The sequence below is a fragment of the Symphalangus syndactylus genome, chromosome 4 (assembly GCF_028878055.3).
Source record: "Symphalangus syndactylus isolate Jambi chromosome 4, NHGRI_mSymSyn1-v2.1_pri, whole genome shotgun sequence".
NCBI classification, from domain to species: Eukaryota; Metazoa; Chordata; class Mammalia; order Primates; family Hylobatidae; genus Symphalangus; species Symphalangus syndactylus.
Genome location: NC_072426.2, coordinates 130,524,930 through 130,544,342, shown reverse-complemented (window position 1 = coordinate 130,544,342; position 19,413 = coordinate 130,524,930). Strand labels below are relative to the sequence as shown.

At 38.4% G+C, this 19,413-nt stretch overlaps 1 non-coding gene across 1 annotated transcript; it reads left to right on the top strand.

The window, feature by feature from the left end:
• Positions 1-12,307: 12,307 nt before the first annotated feature.
• On the top strand, positions 12,308-12,414 carry LOC129481516 (U6 spliceosomal RNA). Its single transcript, XR_008657481.1, has one exon. It is a non-coding gene; the product is annotated as a U6 spliceosomal RNA (small nuclear RNA).
• Positions 12,415-19,413: the final 6,999 nt, after the last annotated feature.

Sequence of the window (19,413 nt, the reverse complement as noted above, 5' to 3'; positions counted from 1 at the left end):
TCTCCCTTTGCAGATGACATTGTCTTCTTCGTACAGAACCCAAAGGAGTCAACAACAACAACAAAAAACACCTGTAACAACTAATAAAAGAATTCATTAATGCTGCAAATTATCAAATCAACATACAACAATCAGTTGAGTTTTTATATACTAACAGTGAACAATCTGGAAAACAAATTAGAAAAACAATCCAATTTACAATAACTTCAAAAAATAAAATAGGAATAAACTAATGAGGTAAAAACTTATAGACTGACAACCATAAACATTGATGAAAGAAATTAAAGAAGACACAAACAAATGGAAAGATGTCTTTGTTGATGGATTAGAAAACTTAATATTGTTAAAGTGTCCATACCACCCAAAGGAATATACAAATCCAATGAAAACCTTATCAATATCCCAATGATATTTATAATACAAACAAAAAAAATCCTAAAGCTTTTACAGAAACACAAAGACATTAAGTAGCCAAAGCAATCATAAGAAAAAAGAACAAAGCTGGAAGGCTCACACTACCTGACTTCAGAACATATTACAAGCTACAATAATTAAAACAGCACAGTCCTAGCATAAAGGCAGACACATAAATCAATGGAACCGAATTGAGATCCCAGAAATAAATACACCAATATACAGTCAACTGATCAACAAGTGTACCAAAAATACACAGTGGGAAAAGAACAGTTTCTTTGACATCATTGGGAAAACTGGATATCCACATGCAAAAGAATTAAATTGGACCCTTATCTTACACTATACAGAAAAATCAACCCAAAATGCAATAAAAATTTAAATGTAAGACCCAAAATTGTAAAACTCCTAGAAGAAAACCTAGGGGGAAAACTCCATGACATTGGTCTTAGCAATGATTTCATGAATATGACACCAAAAGCACAGGCAACAAGAGCAAAAATAGACTAGTGGGAATACATCAAACTAAATACCTTCTTTACAGCAAAGGAAACACTCAGTAGAGTAAAAAAAGCAACTTATAGAATGACAGAAAATATTGCAAACTATATATTTGATAAAGGGCTAATTTCCAAAATATGAAAACAAAATCTACAACTCAGTATTCAAAAAAGGAATAACTCGATTAAAAAATAGGCTATGGACTTGAATAAACATTTCTCCAAAGAAGACATACAAATGGCTAACAGGTATACCAAAAGATCTTTAATGTCACTAATAATCAAGGAAATGCACATCAATATGGGAATATCAGCTCACAACTGTTAAAATGGCTATTATAGGCTATTATATATTTTTTAAAAGGATGAATATTAATGAGGATGTAGGCAAACAGGAACTTTTGCACACCATTGGTGGGAATGCTAAATGGTGCAGCCACAATGCAAAACAATATATTGCTTTCTCAAAAAATTAAAAATACAACTGTCATATAATCCAGAAATTTTACTTCTGGGTATATAACCAAAAAATAAAAATCAGAAATTCAAAGAGATAATTAGCACTCCCATGTTCATTGCAGCACTATTCACAATAGCCAAGATGTGAAAGCAACCATCGATATATGAATAGATAAAGAAAATGCAGTACATAAACATAATGGAATAGTATTCAGCCTTTAAAAAGAATGAAATCCTGCCATTTACAACAAAGTAGATGAATGTTGAGGATGTTAAGTCAAGAATCCAGTCACAGAAAGACAAACACTGAATGATTCACTTATATGAGGTGTCTAAAATAGTCAGACTTGTAGAAGCAGAGAGTAGAGTGATGGTTTGCAGAGGCCAGACGGTAGGAAGAATGAAGAGTTGTTGTAGAATAGGTATAAAGTTTCAGTTAGGCATGACAAATTATAGATCATCTGTACAGCATTGCACCTATAGTTAACAATAATAAGTTGTGTACTTGAAATATTAAGGAGGTATCTCTCATGTTGTGTTCTTATCACAATGAAATTTAAATAATAAAAAATGGTATCACAGCCACTTTCACTAAATACTCCTTCCATATCTTCATTAATTTTGTCAACACATCTTAGTTAGACAGAATTCTTTAGTTGATGTGTATAGTCCAAACCCTCATTCCTGCAGGATCCAAGTTCTTGATGTTTGTATTTTTATTGTGTTTCTAGAGATGTTTTGTTTTGTTTTGTTTTTTTAACTGATTACTGGGCAAAGGAATACTAAGAGGCATGCTACTGAATAGTGAACTTCTCAGGTTCCAAATGTAGTCTTCATCTCTTCTATTATATAGACCATCTTTCCCCTCATAGTATCATTTACCTAGGCAATAGAGAGAAACTTATTTCAGTTGTTCATTGAGCATCAAAAGGAGCCCGATATGGATAAGGGACAGATAGCTTTCAATTCATCTAGAACATAGCCATTTTTCTGGTGGAAACATCCTTCCTTTATCACCAAATCAACCATAACCAAGATTCTAGGGTCATGAGGCAAAAATTATTTAAGTACACTCTTGAATGTAACAGTGAGTGGGGTCACTTTCCCTAGTTCCAAAACTGTTTACATTCTCATTAGGAAAGGCTGCATCATTTACTGACACAATTATTGAAAGCATATCTTTAATACTTTATGATAGTGTCCCATCCTTTTAGAGTGTTCTCTCTAAGCTAGTATCAACACTGAGCCACCAGCAGGCTCTTCCACCACTCTATCAAGCCCATTACTTTAGAGTGATGGAGTATGTAGCTTGATGAGTGATTTTCTGGGGCATGAATCCATTACTATAGTCCCTTTGCCCTAAAATGTGTTTCTTGGTAGGAAGCAACATTGCAAGGGATTCCATGGTAATGAATTCTGAAAGTCCATTAATCCATTAGTAGTAGTACCAGTTGAAGTACTGAGTATAGGAAAGGCAAATCCACATCTAGAATATGTGTCTACTCTGTGACAACAAAACACTTCCCCTCTCTGATGATCCTCTCCAATGTGACCATGTCATTAATTATTTTCCATCAGAAAATTGTCAGTCATGACTGCTGGCAAATTGGCAAACCAGCAATGGCCCTAGGTAGTTTAGTCTTAACAAGAGAAGAATCTGCTGTTGACCTCAGACATAACTTCCATCCCTGCTGCCGCCAAAGCCGTTTTGCATGTGGACTTACAAAGAGAACAACTGTGGCTGGGCAATGAGTTTGCCTGACATCCACAGGATAGGCCATCTTATTCATGATTAAGATTCTCTTCCAAAATGATTGTCCCTCCGATGGATATCTGTGAAGGACATAAGTGTCTTCACTCTCTATGTGCATCCATATACTTCTGTCTCACATCTCCTTGCCACAAATGTTCAATTCTGTTCTTTCCAGCTCTTGGCAGCTGACCAACCCATTAGCCATTGTCCATATATTTCCTGATTTAGGCAATTTCTCACTTCATATAAAGTTGAAAAACATGATATGCCATCTAATATAGTTTACCAATGTCTTTCACGGCCACTCCAGGGTGAGGTTTTCTGTAGCAGCCATCCACTTCCAGCTGGTGCTCATACAACATACATAACCATTCCTAAACCAAGCCTGCCCTTCCCCCAACTTTGCCAACTAACAGATAATAATAGGGAACAACCCAAGGGGCCATAATGTACCTTAAAGGAGAGGTAGCAAGGCTGTAGGAAAAGGTACAATGGAAGTCTGAGCTACTGTCTTATACAATTTGTGTCTTCTAGATGTGCTAAAGCCAACATCTGTATATTCTATTTCTATTTTACAATGGTATATTGATGATCATGCCAAATGTAAGGGTAAAATGGACCAGATATGCCCATTTATTCAGGATGGGAAGATCAGGTTGCAGTTATGTGGTGTCCTCCGGACAGAAGCTCAAGTATATACCAGGACCCAGTGGCAAGCCAGATGCCAGCAGAGGGGAGGTCTGACTTCAAGCACTGGGCATCTGTATTGGGACTTTCTTCTTGCAGTGTGACATAGGCTCTCCATTAGCATCTCTGTGTGCCCCAGTTGCCTCCAATACAATTGTGTCTACTGAACCTCAAGACTCAAGTGTCAGCTTGCACCGTAGCCTGAACCTGCTGCTACATTTTATTTTTCTCAGTTCATCTATCTGCCCTACAGATTTTTCCTAATAAATGTATCAGAGTGAGAGGTGAAGCTGGCTGGGCTTCTGGGTCTGGTAGGGACTTGGAGAACTTTTCTGTCTAGCTAAAGGATTGTAAATGCACCAATCAGCACTCTGTGTCTAGCTAAAGGTTTGTAAATGCACCAATCAGCACTCTCAAAACGGACAAATCAGCACTCTGTAAAATGGACCAATCAGCACTCTATAAAATGGACCAATCAGCTCTCTGTAAAATGGACCAATCAGCAGGATGTTGGTGGGGCCAAAAAGGGAATCAAAGCAGGCCACCTGCGCCAACAGTGGCAACCCACACGGGTCCCCTTGCACGGTGTGGAAGCTTTGTTCTTTTGCACTTCACAATAAATCTTGCTGCTGCTCACTCTTTGGGTCCGTGCCACCTTTATGAGCTGTAACACTCACCATGAAGGTCTGCAGCTTCATTCTTGAAGCCAGCAAGACCACTAACCCACTGGGAGGAATGAACAACTCTGGACAAGAGGAACAAACAACCCCAGACGTGCGGCCTTTAAGAATTGTAACACTTAACCGCGAAGGTCAGCAGCTTCACTCCTGAAGCCAGCAAGACCACAAACCCACCAGGAGGAATGAACAACTCCAGACGCGTCAGCTTTAAGAGCTGTAACACTCACCGCGAGGGTCCGAGGCTTCATTCTTGAAGTCAGCAAGACCAAGAACCCACCAATTCTGGACACAAGAGCAGCATGCCCAAATGTGGTACACATTGCCTGCATAATCCAAAGAAGCCTACCAAGCATTGTGATGGGTGGTGTAAGGTACTAGCCTCAGATTACTGGGCACTTAAAAAATTTCACCTGTGAAGCAGACCTCTAACTTCTGAGGGATTTCTCTTCCACTGCAATCACACATATTTTTACTAATACATCTGAGAAACTTGTTATTTTTTGCTCACCAGGTACAATTAACATGGTTTCTTCAATATAATGTATTAATTGAATTGCTATAGAGACCATCACATCCAGAACAATCTTTGTACCTCTCTTGACAGAGTGGGATAGAGCTTTTATTATCAACCTAGAGACAATAAGAGATGTTGGGATGGGAAAGAATTCACTTTGTCTTGAGAAGCAACTGTCCCATATGTAATCAGGTTTTTTCTTCTTTCTCCCTCAGATAAGAGATTATTCTCTAAGAGAATTAAAAGATTTGTTTCTGCTTAGACAGAAATATGGGGGCATTTGGAGTTTTAAGACCCCCAGCTTCATCTATGTCTAAATAAATGTCTTTATGTGTCAGGATTTCAGTCCTTGCCACCAATACCACTATCTTAGAGATGTGTGGTAGAGCATTTAATTGGCACTGGAAACTCTGTTTACTTAAAAAGAAAATTTAGATTTCCCACAAGTTATAAATTTCCCTCTACTATAGAAGAGGAGGGACTCATTCAAAACTTCAAGGAATCTTTCTTCTTCTCCCATACATATCCCTAATTGCATGCTCACAGGTTTTAATTTCTCATATTCCCTGTGTTTGTTCTCTAGGACCAGAAAAAGCAGCTGAATAGATGCAATATCTAAAATCACTACTATATTCATAACAACTAAGTGAAACCTGATTTCCCTGAAGTCCATCTTCATCCTATGCTATCATCAGTAAAAATGAATGCTGGCAATCATGACACCTTCATCTGTCATAAATTTTCCATGTCTCACCCCCTCTTTTTGTAAGGAGCATGTCTTTTGCTTCTCAAATACATGAGCAACCTAATTCTTCTGAATTCCACTGTGAGGTTCTATTTTGTATGGTCTGTTGCAGTACCAATTGCTCTGTGTCTGGGTCCCCACAGAAAACAAAAACAGATGGCATATACAAACAGGCTGATCCAATATTACTTACAATGTACGTGTGAGTGAGGGAAATCATAAAAGTTGGTTGAATAGGCCGGGCACGGTGGCTCACGCTTGTAATCCCAGCACTTTGGGAGGCCGAGGCGGGCGGATCACGAGGTCAGGAGATCCAGACCACGGTGAAACCCCGTCTCTACTAAAAATACAAAAAAATTAGCCAGGCGTGGTGGCGGGTGCCTGTAGTCCCAGCTACTCGGAGAGGCTGAGGCAGGAGAATGGCCTGAACCCCAGAGGCGGAGCTTGCAGTGAGCCGAGATTGCGCCACTGCACTCCAGCCTGGGCGACAGAGCGAGACTCCGTCTCAAGCAAAAAAAAAAAAAAAAAAGTTGGTTGAATAATTCAAGGTTACTAGCAAGGGAGCTGTTGACATCCTTAGGCTGAGGAAGGAGTTCAGTCACTGAATACAGGAGAGAGTCATGTAGAGAAGGTCACCTGGAAAGATGCAGTGACCTTTGGCGAAAGCATTCATATCACCTGCGCTCACCTATCAGGAAGGGAGCCAGAGGGGGAAATATTCTGACCTCACTCTGCTTTCTCCTTTCTTCAGGCTCCTTGTTGGTGTAAGACAACTGAAAGGCAGAGTGAAGGAAGCCTAATGATATAGTTTATACAGGTCAGCCACCTGGGGCAAAAAGCAGGGTGGAGAAGGGCAGAGAATGAATTTGAAGAGGAAGTACAAATATGCCAGTACATATAGGCCATTCTTTCTTAAGCTTAATCAAGATTCAGATAAATGTTACAATAAGAGAGGCACTGCTAGGCAAAGACACTGAAAGTTGAGATGCATAACAGATATAGGAGGGGGAAGATGTTGCTTTCATTGTCAATTGGTTAGTGGGTACACTGCTTGGTAGATGGTTTGTTTTTAAGGGAAAAGAAGGACGGTATGCTATCTGGGCTCCACTGGGGTTCCAATCCACTGATTAACACTTTAGAAAGAAAGATAATGGAGGAGATGATTTTCTAGAATTTCTGTGAGAGAGAATGGCACAACTTGTGCCATATTAGATACTCGCCACCCCCTACTGCTCTGCCCCAAATTTGCTTGGATCATGATATGACTATATTATGGACACGTTATAAAGTACATAGATGTTCTCACATACGGCGTTTGTATCAGGAGGTGGGAAGGTTCTGCCATAGAATGGCTTCAGAAGTGTCAGACATCGATGAGGGGATGAGAACAGAAGAATAGTGGAGGAAACCTTTGGGAACATATGTGAGACAATTTCAGAGACACACAGAAGTGTGAAAATGAATTTTGGAAGGGCTAATGTATTTTGCAGAAGGTGTCAAGAGCTAGTAAAATTTTAAATATTATTTTTTAAATGACACATTTTGAAACCACAGACTATGAAGACCTGGGGGAATACAGTTTGTACTGGTGAGATCGATTTTTAGAGAATTGGTTACCTTTCCTACTTAACCCAGACTAGACGTTTCTCTGATTTTCTGAATTCATTTTCTATGATGTAACTTTGTTGATAGAAATGAAGTAGCCAGAAAGCCCAAGAATCTGCCATTGTTTCCAACATAGACCAATAAGAAGCATAAAAAATTTACTCTCTAGTGATATTTTTTCTGGAATATTGCAAAGAAAATTTATTTAAAAATTTTAGGCCAGGCATGGTGATTCACGACTGTAATCCCAGCACTTTGGGAGGCCAAGGTGGGTGGATCATGAGGCCAAGAGGTCCAGACTATCCTGACCAATATGGTGAAACCCCATCTCTACTAAAAATACAAAAATTATCTGTGCGTGGTGGTACATGCCTGTAGTCCCAGCTGCTCGGGAGGCTGAGGCAGGAGAATCACTTGAACCCGGGAGGCGGTGGTTGCAGTGAGCCGAAATCGTGCCACTGAGCTCCAGCCTGGCAACAGAGCAAGACTCTGTCTCAAAATAAATAAATAAATAAGTAAAAAATAAAAATAAAAAAATAATAGGGCAATTATCTTTAAGAGTTTATAAAATACCCAACCCAAACTAAACAATATTAAAGACAGAATAGCCTAAATTTAGAAAGAAATATTACATTAAAAACCATAATTGTTAACATAATTAAACAAGTAAATGTACAGTTATGCACCAGATAATGATGTTTCTGTTGACAATAGACCACATATAAAATTGTGATTCCATAAAATTATAATGGAACTGAAAAATCCCTATTACCTAGTAAGATTGTAGCCATAATATTGTAACATAATGCATTACCCACGTGTCTGTGGTAATGCTGATGTAAACAAACCTACTATGCTGCTGGTTTTATAAAAGTATAGCACATACAATTATGTATAGTACATCATACTGAATAATAATACACAACTATGTTACTGATTTATGTACTTACTATGCTATACTTTTTATTATTTTAGATTGTACTCCTTATTTTTTTTTTAAGTTAACTGTAAAATGCTTCAGGCAAGTCTTTCAAGAAATATTCCAGAAGAAGACGTTGTTACAGGAGATGACAGTTCCATGTGTGTTATTGTCCCTGAAGACCTTCCCTCGGGACAAGATGTAGAGACTGAAGAGAGTGATACTGATGATTCTGTTTCTGTTGTAGGCCTAGGCTAATGTGTGTATTTGTGTCTTTTTCTTAAACTTTTAACAACGACAACAACAAAAAAGTTTAAAAAGCAAAAAAGTAAAAACAATTTTAAAAATAGAAAAAAGCTTATAGAAGAATATTCAAAAAGAAAACATTTTTTAAAAGATGTACAATGTGTTTGTATTTTAAGCCAAGTGTTATTACAAGAGTCAAAAAGTTTTTCAAAGTTAAAAGTTTAAAAATAAAAAAGAAACAATACACTAAGAATAATTTATTATTGAAGAAAATAATATTTTAGAAATTTAGTAAGCAGTGTTTATAAAGTCTATAGTCATATGCAGTCATATCGTAGGCTTTTATATTCACTCACCCAGTGAATGTAAACTGGCTCACCCAGAGCAACCTCCAGTCCTGAAGCTCCATTCATGGGAAGTGCCCCTATACACCACTTTAATCTTTTATATTATATTTCTATGATATACCTTTTCTATGTTTAGGTATGTTTAGATACACAAATACCATTGCATTACAATTGCCTACAGTATTCAGTGCAGTAATATGCCGTACAGGTCCCTCACACACCGGCTGGCCAAGCAGCCACTTCCTGGTGCGACGGTCAGTAGCGGGAAGATGGCGGAGGTCGTCCGTGGGCAAAGAAAAGCGCCCGCCGGCAGCAGCGGCTCCTCTGGCTGCCCCTGTCCCGCATCCGGGTCATCATAAAGAGCTTCCCGCGGTGTCCAGCATCAACTAGGAGGCGCTGGTGCTCACGGCCAAGGCCGTGGAACTCTGTTCAATATCTAGCCCCCTTTTCATAAAGACATGGCAGTGGAAAGGAAAAGAAAACACTGACTTACAGCAATTTAGCAAATACTGCAGAGGAATCAGAAACTTTTCAGTTTCTTGAAGATATATCGCCAAAGAAGATTTTAGCTAGTAAATACCTGAAAATACTTAAAGAGGAAAGAGGGAAAAAGATGAGGAGAATGACAATGATAATGAAAGTGACCATGACCAAGTTGAATCCTAAACGAAAAAAATGCTTTAAAAACCAACCTGGCGAAGGAGGACTGCCCTGGACTCGCTCCACTGCCGCCAAGTAAACACAACACTGTGCCCCTTTAATGGCGCCCCTTCACCTCTTCACAGACTTCCAGTCGGTGATATTCTTTCCAGGACAAGATTGAGGTCCTCATGCACCTGCGCCACAAACAGCCAGAGGGAAAGTGACCCAAACAGCAGCCCCCCTCTTTGACAGGTCCGTCTACATCTCAGGCACCAAGAAAGCAGCGGATACCGGCAGCCATTGCCGGCTGATCTGCTGTAGCACCAAACTGCAAGGACAACTTCCTTTCTCTTTCTTTTTTTTTTTTTTTTTGAGACGGAGTCTCGCCCTGTCGCCCAGGTTGGAGTACAGTGGCACGATCTCGGCTCACTGCAACCTCCGCCTCCTGGGTTCAAGCAGTTCTCCTGCTTCAGCCTCCCGAGTAGCTGGGATTATGGGCGCGTGCCATCCTGCCTGTCTAATTTTTGTATTTTTAGTAAAGAAGGGGTGTCACCATGTTGGCCAGGCTAGTCTCGAACTCCTGACCTCGTGATCTGCCCATCTGCCCACCTCGGCTTTCCAAAGTGCTGGGATTACAGGGGTGAGCCACTGCGTCCGGCCACAAGGGCAATTTTAACTTTTAAATTTACAATAGATTTTGAAGAGTTTCTACAGATCAGTTATGTACATTCGTATATGTAAATTTTGGAATCAGTTCTCATAAACAGCTTGATTCAATTTTAGCTAAATAAATAGTTTATAAGTAGTATGTTACATTTGAATTTTTGTCTTTTAAGAAAAGTTGACTTTGTTCAAATATTATTTTTCTACTGTAAAGAAATACAGTTTTCTATTAAAAATCTGTACGTATATTTACAGTAAGATGCTTTATAGAACTAGTTTTAGAGCCCTCTATGGATCTAAGGCGTTGCTTACTGCCTGCAAATTTTGTGAAATTTAAAAATAAGCATTCTAACACTTTTATTCCCATAGAAAAATTGCAATTATCAAATCAAATACAAAAATAAGTCTTACCACTGTTATAAGCATATTGTTCTAAAAAAAAAAAAAAAAAAACACATTTTGAAACTTTTTTTATTGAAGATCTCTCTCTTACTGTTCTTTGCTTTAAATCCGTGGTACTTGTTTTTACTGTCTGTAAGAGAAAAATGGCCAGGCGCAGTGGCTCATGTCTATAATCCCAGCACCCTGGGAGTCCGAGGTGGGTGGATAACCTGAGGTCAGGAGTTCGAGACCAGCCTGACCAACAAGGTGAAACCCCATCTCTACTAAAAATACAAAAGATTAACCAGTCATGGTGGCGGGTGCCTGTAATCCCAGCTATTCAGGAGGCTGAGGCAGGAGAATTGTTTGAACCCGGGAGGCGGAGGTAGCAGTGAGCCACGATCACACCAATACACTCCACCCTGGGCAACAACAGCAAAAACTTCGTCTCAAAAAACAAAAAGATAAAACCTATTATAAGACTTTTTTTTTCCACATAGGGTAAATGTTTGGTTCCTCTCTCACTCTTTTTCTTTTTTAAGAAAAGGTTTATAATTTACATTCAGTAAAATCATCCTTTTTAGTGTCTAGTGTGTGAATTTTGACAAATGCATAGTTTTGTAACCAGTCGATAGGCAGGACAGATCCATCACCCCAAACATTCCCCTCTGCCCCCTTGTATTCAGTCTTTTCTGCTCCCTGGCAATCCCTGATGTTTTCTGTTCCTTTTATTTATTAACATTTATTTTAATATAAAATATTTTAAAATCAAAAATTATATATGCTGTACAGATTTCGTAGACTAACAGCCAGAAACTATACCACATGGCCTAGGTGTGTAGTAGGCTATAACATCTAGGTTTGTGTAAGCATACTCCAGGATGTTTGCACAATGAGGACATCACCATTAATGACACATTTCTCAGCATGTAGCTTCATTGTTAAGCGACACGTGACTATAATACTTGGATAAAATTATGCTAATGCCTGTGATATTTGGTCAAATGAGATTCCCTCATATACTGAATTTTTATTTGTATTGCTCTGTTACATTTTCATTCATTCCACAAATATTTATTGAATACCTATGTGCTGTGAAGAGAGAAACTAATGTTAATATGATAGTTTGCCTTCACAGAGTTCATGTTCTAGTGAGAGAGACAGACAATTGCATTGAAGGGCTGAAGTTGCGTATAAAGTTACTTCTGTTCTAAAGATAAGAGGCATGATTCAAATAACACAGAAAACGAATTCCCCTTTCCACTGAGTCTTATGGAAGAGCAAAATAAGGAAGATGTCAATCGCAGAGCCTTCACCAGGTTTGAGCTGCTGAAGGACAGCACTCACCTTGGCTAATCTGTTATTTAATAGAGCACTTCAGGGAGTCTTTAGAAGTACAAAGGTGGATCTTAGCTAAAAAGAGGCAGAAAGAGCTAAATTATACTTAACTGTTTTTTTAATAAAAGGAGGAGACTGGAATTTGGAGAAGACATCCAGTACAAGCGGCCTAGAAAACAGAGAAGCAAAGAAACACCTCATAGCAGGAGGCTAGATCTCACAGAGAAGGTGGTCAGAAATTCCCAGGAAGGAGGACATAAACTACCTATTTTAAAAATGGCGGTCTGATATTCGAAGTTGTATTGCTAGGACATAGCCCCGTTCCTTGTCTAAACCTTCAGTGTAACTTTGCTTTGTAGGTTGAGTTCCACTTCAACCTACAGCCTTGCTCCTGCAAGAAAAGCAGTTACTACCGTGCTCGCTTCAACAGCACATATACTAAAACTGGAACCATACAGAGAAGATTAGCATGGCCCCTGCTCAAGGCTGACATGCAGATTCCTGAAGCATTCTATATTTTTGTGGGAATTGAGCAACGAGATCACTTGGTCACAGGGCGGGGAACATCACACACCAGGGCCTGTTGCGGGGTTGGGGGCTGGGGGAGGCATAGCGTTAGGAGAAATACCTAATGTAAATGATGAGTTGATGGGTGCAGCAAACCAACATGGCACATGTATATCTATGTATCAAACCTGCACGTTGTGCACATGTACCCTAGAACTTAAAGTATAATTTAAAAAAAAAGAAAGAAAAAGAAAGAAAGCAATTACTACCTAGATTTTGGATATTTGGGGCAATGCCTACAACCTGTCACACATTTTAGTAAATCTGTTTTCAAAGGGAAAATAAATAACGGTATAACTATTGGAGAGTGAAGCCTGAGGAAAAAGTTAGTCATTTTTATTATGACAATACAGAAGTTTTTATACTTGGATAAGGCAGGAAGGAATAAATGTTTCCTTTTCTAAAGAGAATAATTTGGTTGCTAAGTCTGTGAAGTTTTATGCAAATAACAAGAGAAATTGCAGCTCCAATTGCCTTAACAGTAACATAAATGTATTGACTGATATAACTAGAATTCCAGAGTTATAGCAGAATTTGGCTGATCCAATTCACCCCAATCACTCTGATTTTTTAAAATAAGTGTTAGTGTAAGGTTAAGATTAATTCCTCTTACAGTTGTAGCAACTGGTGTTTACACCAATTGGAGAGAAAGCACTCCGGCTACAGTATCCCAACTACATGTCCTAAGGTATATCTAGCTGGTTTGCGTAGTTTACACGGCCAGTACTAACCCAATACTTACAACAGGGGAAAAGAAATGCAGTGATTATATCCGGGACCTACCACTACAGCTATGAGTTAGTGAAATGTGTCAATATTGTTTTAAAATGAGGAGGAAGAAGAGAGGGATACTAAACAGAAAAACAAGTATGTCCATTAGAGTAGATAAATATGGAGGGTGGAGATAAGGCTAAACCTAATGAAGAAGAAATTCTATGACTTCATACAGAGACACATTTTCTCTAGACTGAGAAGACTTTAAATGGATTTGATCACTTATGTATCATTTGCTATGAATATATATTTATTTATATTTATTTTTAAAAAATGTAGGTCTGATATTCAAGGTTGTATTACTAGAACATAGCCCTCTCCCTTGTTCAAACCTTCAGTGTAACTTTGCTATGTAGACTGAATATAGCATTCATAGCAAATTATATCGAGTGATCAAATTCATTGAAAGGCTTCTCAGTCTCATTTCAAAGGTGTTCCTTGCACATTGTATAAACTCTGTGAACTCACAACCCGGGAGAATTTCAAGGTCATAAAAGTAGTTTGAGGCCCAAATAAACCCTGAACTATACAGAATGTCTTCTTTTTTCCAGCAGTTTTATAACGTCATAAATATTTTTGTGTCTGATACTGCTAATGAATTCCATAAAAGAATTTTATCCCACAAACATCATTGTTTAGCATTCTCCTTTTGGCAACAGTAATTAGGTTTTTTTATGTGACTATGCTAAAATATATCATAATTAAATAGCTATTTTTTAAAAAATCAGAATGAGCAAAATTTTATCATATTATCACAAAATGACCACAAAGTTAGTTATTGTTGTCCTATTGGTTTTTGTTTGCCTACTTTTTTCAGAACTTAAATAGCAGTGTACTGACTGGTATGTTACCAATAAAACATTCTTGCACTTTATATCATGTATGAGGAATGTGTTAAAGTTGCAACCAGAAGATATTTTTCAGATGGTAACATTAAAGCTAAAATTCTAGTTAGAGTACCTTATACTGCATGCAAGGATCAAAGCTACTTACAGAAATAAAGAAAAGAAACCTGAAATAAGTCTCACCAACTACCCAAGGTTTTGAAAAATTAATTATAAATGTATACAATCTTACAACTCATCATTAATTTTAGAACAATACCCCTGTCTGACTATACACACAAGTCTAATTCAGGTGCACTATAAACACTGCTTTCCACTGGAATGCATTACAGAACATATTTTTAGTGACAAGAAGTCCTGGTACCATTAGTGGTTAGATAATTTATAGATACAAATAATATGTTTTGATCCTGCTCTTATAAAGAATTTTAAAGAACGAGAACTATTTTCCATCTCACATTGAACTCTTTTGAAATGTTTTGCTGGGCTTTGAGTCCTAGAGGCAGAAGGATTCCCTTTTTCTAGGGTCAGATATAAGAGGCTTTGAATTAAATTGTCATAAATGGAAGGGTGTGGTTCTGAAGTTAATAGAATATTAAGACTAAAAGAGCTTCAACTTCTGGGAAATTTCTTGGAGGTGAAGAATAGAGATGGGTGTTTTGTTTCCTTTGGTTTTGATTTTTTCTTTTTCCTTGAGAGTAGTGGGGGATGTGGTTCTTCATAACACATGGAGAAATATGGACTTGAGAGCCACTGGAACCTAAGACGGGGTGGCACGTGGATGCTTGGGGAGATGGAGAATGCCAACAACCATGGTACGGTTAGGCTTCTGCTCATTTTTCTCATGGAAGGATTGAGCTGTCACATCTGAATAATCACATGGTTCAGAAAATGAGCATCTTGTCAACAACTTGATGCATTGCAGAATGTAGTTCTTCTTCCCGTATTTCAGGCATTACAAAGTTCTCTAGTTTGTTGTGTGACCCTAAGAAGGAGAATGATCTCTCAAAATATAACCAAATTGAATTTCTGTCCACCCTGGGAAAGTGAGGCATAGAACTGGTCAGATTTAACTTCAATTAGCAAAATAAGGGTACTGTGACCTTCCTTACAATTGAGGGTGGAAATCATATTCTCTATTTATTATTATACTTTAGATCAGTATTACAATCCAGCTGACACCAATAATGAAAATTCCCCTTCAGTTGGCATATTTCAAAACGCTAAAATAATTTCCTTCTTTAAATTCCAAATAGTAAAGACAGAGAACAAAACATTACTTAGTCAAAATGCTTCTGTAAAAACACTAAAGACTTCTTTAATGTAGAAATAAATGAGAGGAAAAAATGTTATTAGGATGAAAACAATCCTGGACTCAAGCAAAGGCAACCTTTAGAACACCTGGCTTTTGTCCCGGTGCAATGGTTCACACCTATAATCCAAGCACTTTGAGAGGCCCAGCTGGGTGGATCACCTGAGGCCAGGAGTTCGAGGCCGGCCTGGCCAACATGGTGAAAACCCATTTCTACTAAAACTACAAAAATTAGCCAGGCTGGAACCTGGGAGCAGAGGTTGCAGTGAGCGGAGAGCGTGCCACTGCACTCCAGCTTGAGCGACAGAGCCAGACTCTGTCTCAAAAACAAAAAACAAAAAACAAACAAAACAAAACAAAACAAACAAACAAAAAGAAAACACCTGGCTTTTAAGCAATCTTTAGAGTTAATGAAAAAGCAAATAGATAGGGAGTTAATGAAAGGCCAAAGAGATAGGGATAGTACTAAAATGTCCAAACTTCTTAAACAGCATTTTCTGCAAATGCAGACATAGTTTAAAAAACAGTTATACTACCTATTTTCCAGTCATGATCCAGGCAAGGCACGAGGAGAAGGCCAAGATTAGCTGGAATAACATTTATGCAGCTCAGTTTCTCCATAGATAAGCAAAAGAATTTGGGTCTGAAGGAGCTACTCACATCACAGGGCATCCCACCTCTGGCATTCTTTAAATGGTATTTTCCATTTACTATCTATTTACGTTTGACCACTGAAATTTTAAAGCGGCTTTTCAAATTCAGTATGTTTTAAAATTATTGTACAGGGGAGGAGTCTAAGGAATATGAACAGCAAATCTTGATCATCAGTCTTGAAACTGTCTAGAAGAATGTTGGACAAGAAGATCTCCAATTTTTATGCCTCATAGTAGAGCCAAAATCGCATTATTCAGATAAGTTATGTGTTCACATAAGTGAGTATAATTGTGTTATATATGGGAGTAATAATAATTTCCTCTATTTATCCTTATAATATATAAAGGAAAACATATTGCATGCTGAAAGTTCTGGAATATTGTCTCTGATGAGTACCTACTCTATGCCACACACTAGGTGTTTTAAAAATTCACCTCATTTTATCTTCATGGCAACCCTCTTAGATGTAACATTGTTTTATAGAGTAACAAACTGAGTCCTGATATTTTAAGCAACTCTGAGCTAGTAGGTGATAGACGAGGATATAAAAGTAAATTGCATTTAACTCCTGAAACCATATGTGATCCACTGTTCTAGAATAAAAATGCATAATAAAATCATAGTAATGAGAAAGAAGATGTGATCTTCAATTTCTGACTCACATGTGCCATCTGCCTTGCAGATCATCCCTCATATAGGCCTCTTTCTATTCTTTGATTCGTTGTTCAATTGTTCATCACGTAGTTATTGAATTCCTCCTATTAGCAAGGCAAGGGACTGTTGGAGATACAGTGTTAAACAAGTCAGACTGTGATCCTTGTTCTTATGAAACTATTATTTAATATTTTTTACATTATAACTAGAGACATCAACAATAAGTTAATTTATAACCTAACAAAATAGTTACAGACTGTGATAAGAAACAAGAACAATTAAACAGAGACATGACGACAAAAAGGGAAGGAGAACTGTCCTTTAAAGAATCGTTGTCAGAGAAACCAATTTGAAGCTGTTATCTTTTCTGGGAACAGAAGGAAAAAAACCCACATCTTTTAATACACTTACTTTCAGACTCCAGCAAGAGACACACTTCAAGTAAACCCATGACTATTCCAAGAGAACTCCAATAAGATTCATACAACAAAATATTATGCTCTTAGTCTCTGACTACATAACTGGAGCATTCCTTTAAAACTAATTACTGGGGAATAAAATGTCGGTATATACTCACTTATAAGTAAGAATATAGCATAGATTTAATCTGATTTATACATGAAATTCTCTAGATCACTAACAGTGGGAGACTGAGTGATTAAAAGTGCTATCACTATTTGTTGTTATTGTTTTTATATTGAGGTTTAGAAGTTAAAACATTCAAGGATGATCTGTAACTTTTGGAGAACATTGTAGAGAACTCTGAAGCCATGTGTGAGCTCAGCAGGAACAGTGCCAGCATATGTGCAATGCACCTAACAAGGGGCAGCAGTGGGAGTGGGGGAAGCCTGATAGCGAAATGCCATCTATTTGCCATTTCTCTTCTAACACATAAAAGTTACTCAGAAAGATGACAGGAATTGGAGATTACTAACCAGGTATCTTAAGTCAGACTCTCCTAGAAGCAGAACCTGAGCCAAAGATTCAAATGCAAATGATTTATAAAATACCTCTGGGAGAAACCAGTTAAGGAGTGACAGAAGCCAGCTAGGGAAGGGGAGTGAGCCTAGGAAGGGTGTTACGTCAGGGGAAGTCCCTGATTCAACCTGATCCCTGTGGAGCATAAGGTGAAGCTTCCTTGCTCAAAACAGTTAGACTTACTGGGGACCAGGATGGTCCTCTGAAAGTCCCAAGGTTGAAAATGGGAGGATACGGAGACTCTCAGTGAAGGAAACCAAGGTATGGATGAAACTACAAACTGGAAATAGGGGCTGGACAGATTCTTCTGTGGCCTCGTCTTTAACTACGTGCATAACTGGAATAGATATTACGTGTGAATGAGAAACAGGTATGTTTTTCACAAGGGGTATAAACTAAACCTACCTTTGGCCCAATTTAAATTGGCCATAGTAAATGGGAACTTTGGAATTGCTTGAGCTCTCCCCAGTAGAAAACATTAAGCAATATAAAAATCCAGAAGGGCAATGAGATATCACTGTTCTGATTAAGGAAATGAGAGAAGTGATTCCCACTAAATCTTCTTTTATTAATCCTGTCTAGATAGTATACTAGGCAGACAGTTCCTGAAGGTTAACAGTAGACAATTTAGAATTACATATAGCGGGCCAGGCGCGGTGGCTCACGCCTGTAATCCCAGCACTTTGGGAGGCCGAGGTGGGCAGATCACGAGGTCAGGAGATCGAGACCATCCTGACTAACACGGTGAAACCCCGTCTCTACTAAAAATACAAAAAATTAGCCGGGCGAGATGGTGGGCGCCTGTAGTCCCAGCTACTCGGGAGGCTGAGGCAGGAGAATGGCGTGAACCCCGGGGGGCGGAGCCTGCAGTGAGCTGAGATCTCCCCACTGCACTCCAGCCTGGGCGACAGGGAGACTCTGTCTCAAAAAAAAAAAAAAAAAAAAAAAGGATTACATATAGTGAACTCTTTGATTCATTCAGTATACCTGATATGCCAAGGCTATGCAGGAAGTACAACAGAAAAAGGGAGGCTCATATGCTCCCATGTACCTGATCAAAACCTAATTTTCCAGTCTCAATTTTGAAGTCCAGCCAGAATAGTTTGCATTCTCCTGGAACAGAGTATACACTTTCAGTTTTGCTGTAGGAGTATTTTAATTTACCAGCACAATACAATAGTGTAATGAAGGATCTGAAAACCTTCACAAATAAGTTAAACTCCTAAACTAAACTCCTAAACTATAATTGTTTCCTCAAATGGGAAATCTCAGGAGAAACGAAGGGCTAAACCAATAGAGGCTAGCTGATGAATTCAGATTTAGCCTGGTCTGTGGAATTTCTGGGGATTTCTAAAACCACAAGAAATCAGTTATTATTTCTCACAGATCCTGCCAATAAACAAGAAGCTCAATGATTAGCAGGACTATCTGGGTTTTAGCAAAATCAACCTCATCTAATAATCCTGTTGGCTCCTAATCACAAAATCACCAGAAAGAAATCTAAATTGGAATTTCCCTCTGAGCAGAAACGATTAAAAGAGTTACAGAGAGTGGTGTGACAAGCGGCCCTACTGAGCCCTGAAGACCTAACTGCTCAAATTACATTAGAAATGTCTGTAACTAGAACATTCACAGACTGGACACTTTAGAAAATTTGAATACATCTATCCAACAAAGGTTTCTTAGGTTCTGGATCTGAGAGCAGCCAAAGACAGCTGTTAATTCTAGTCTACTTG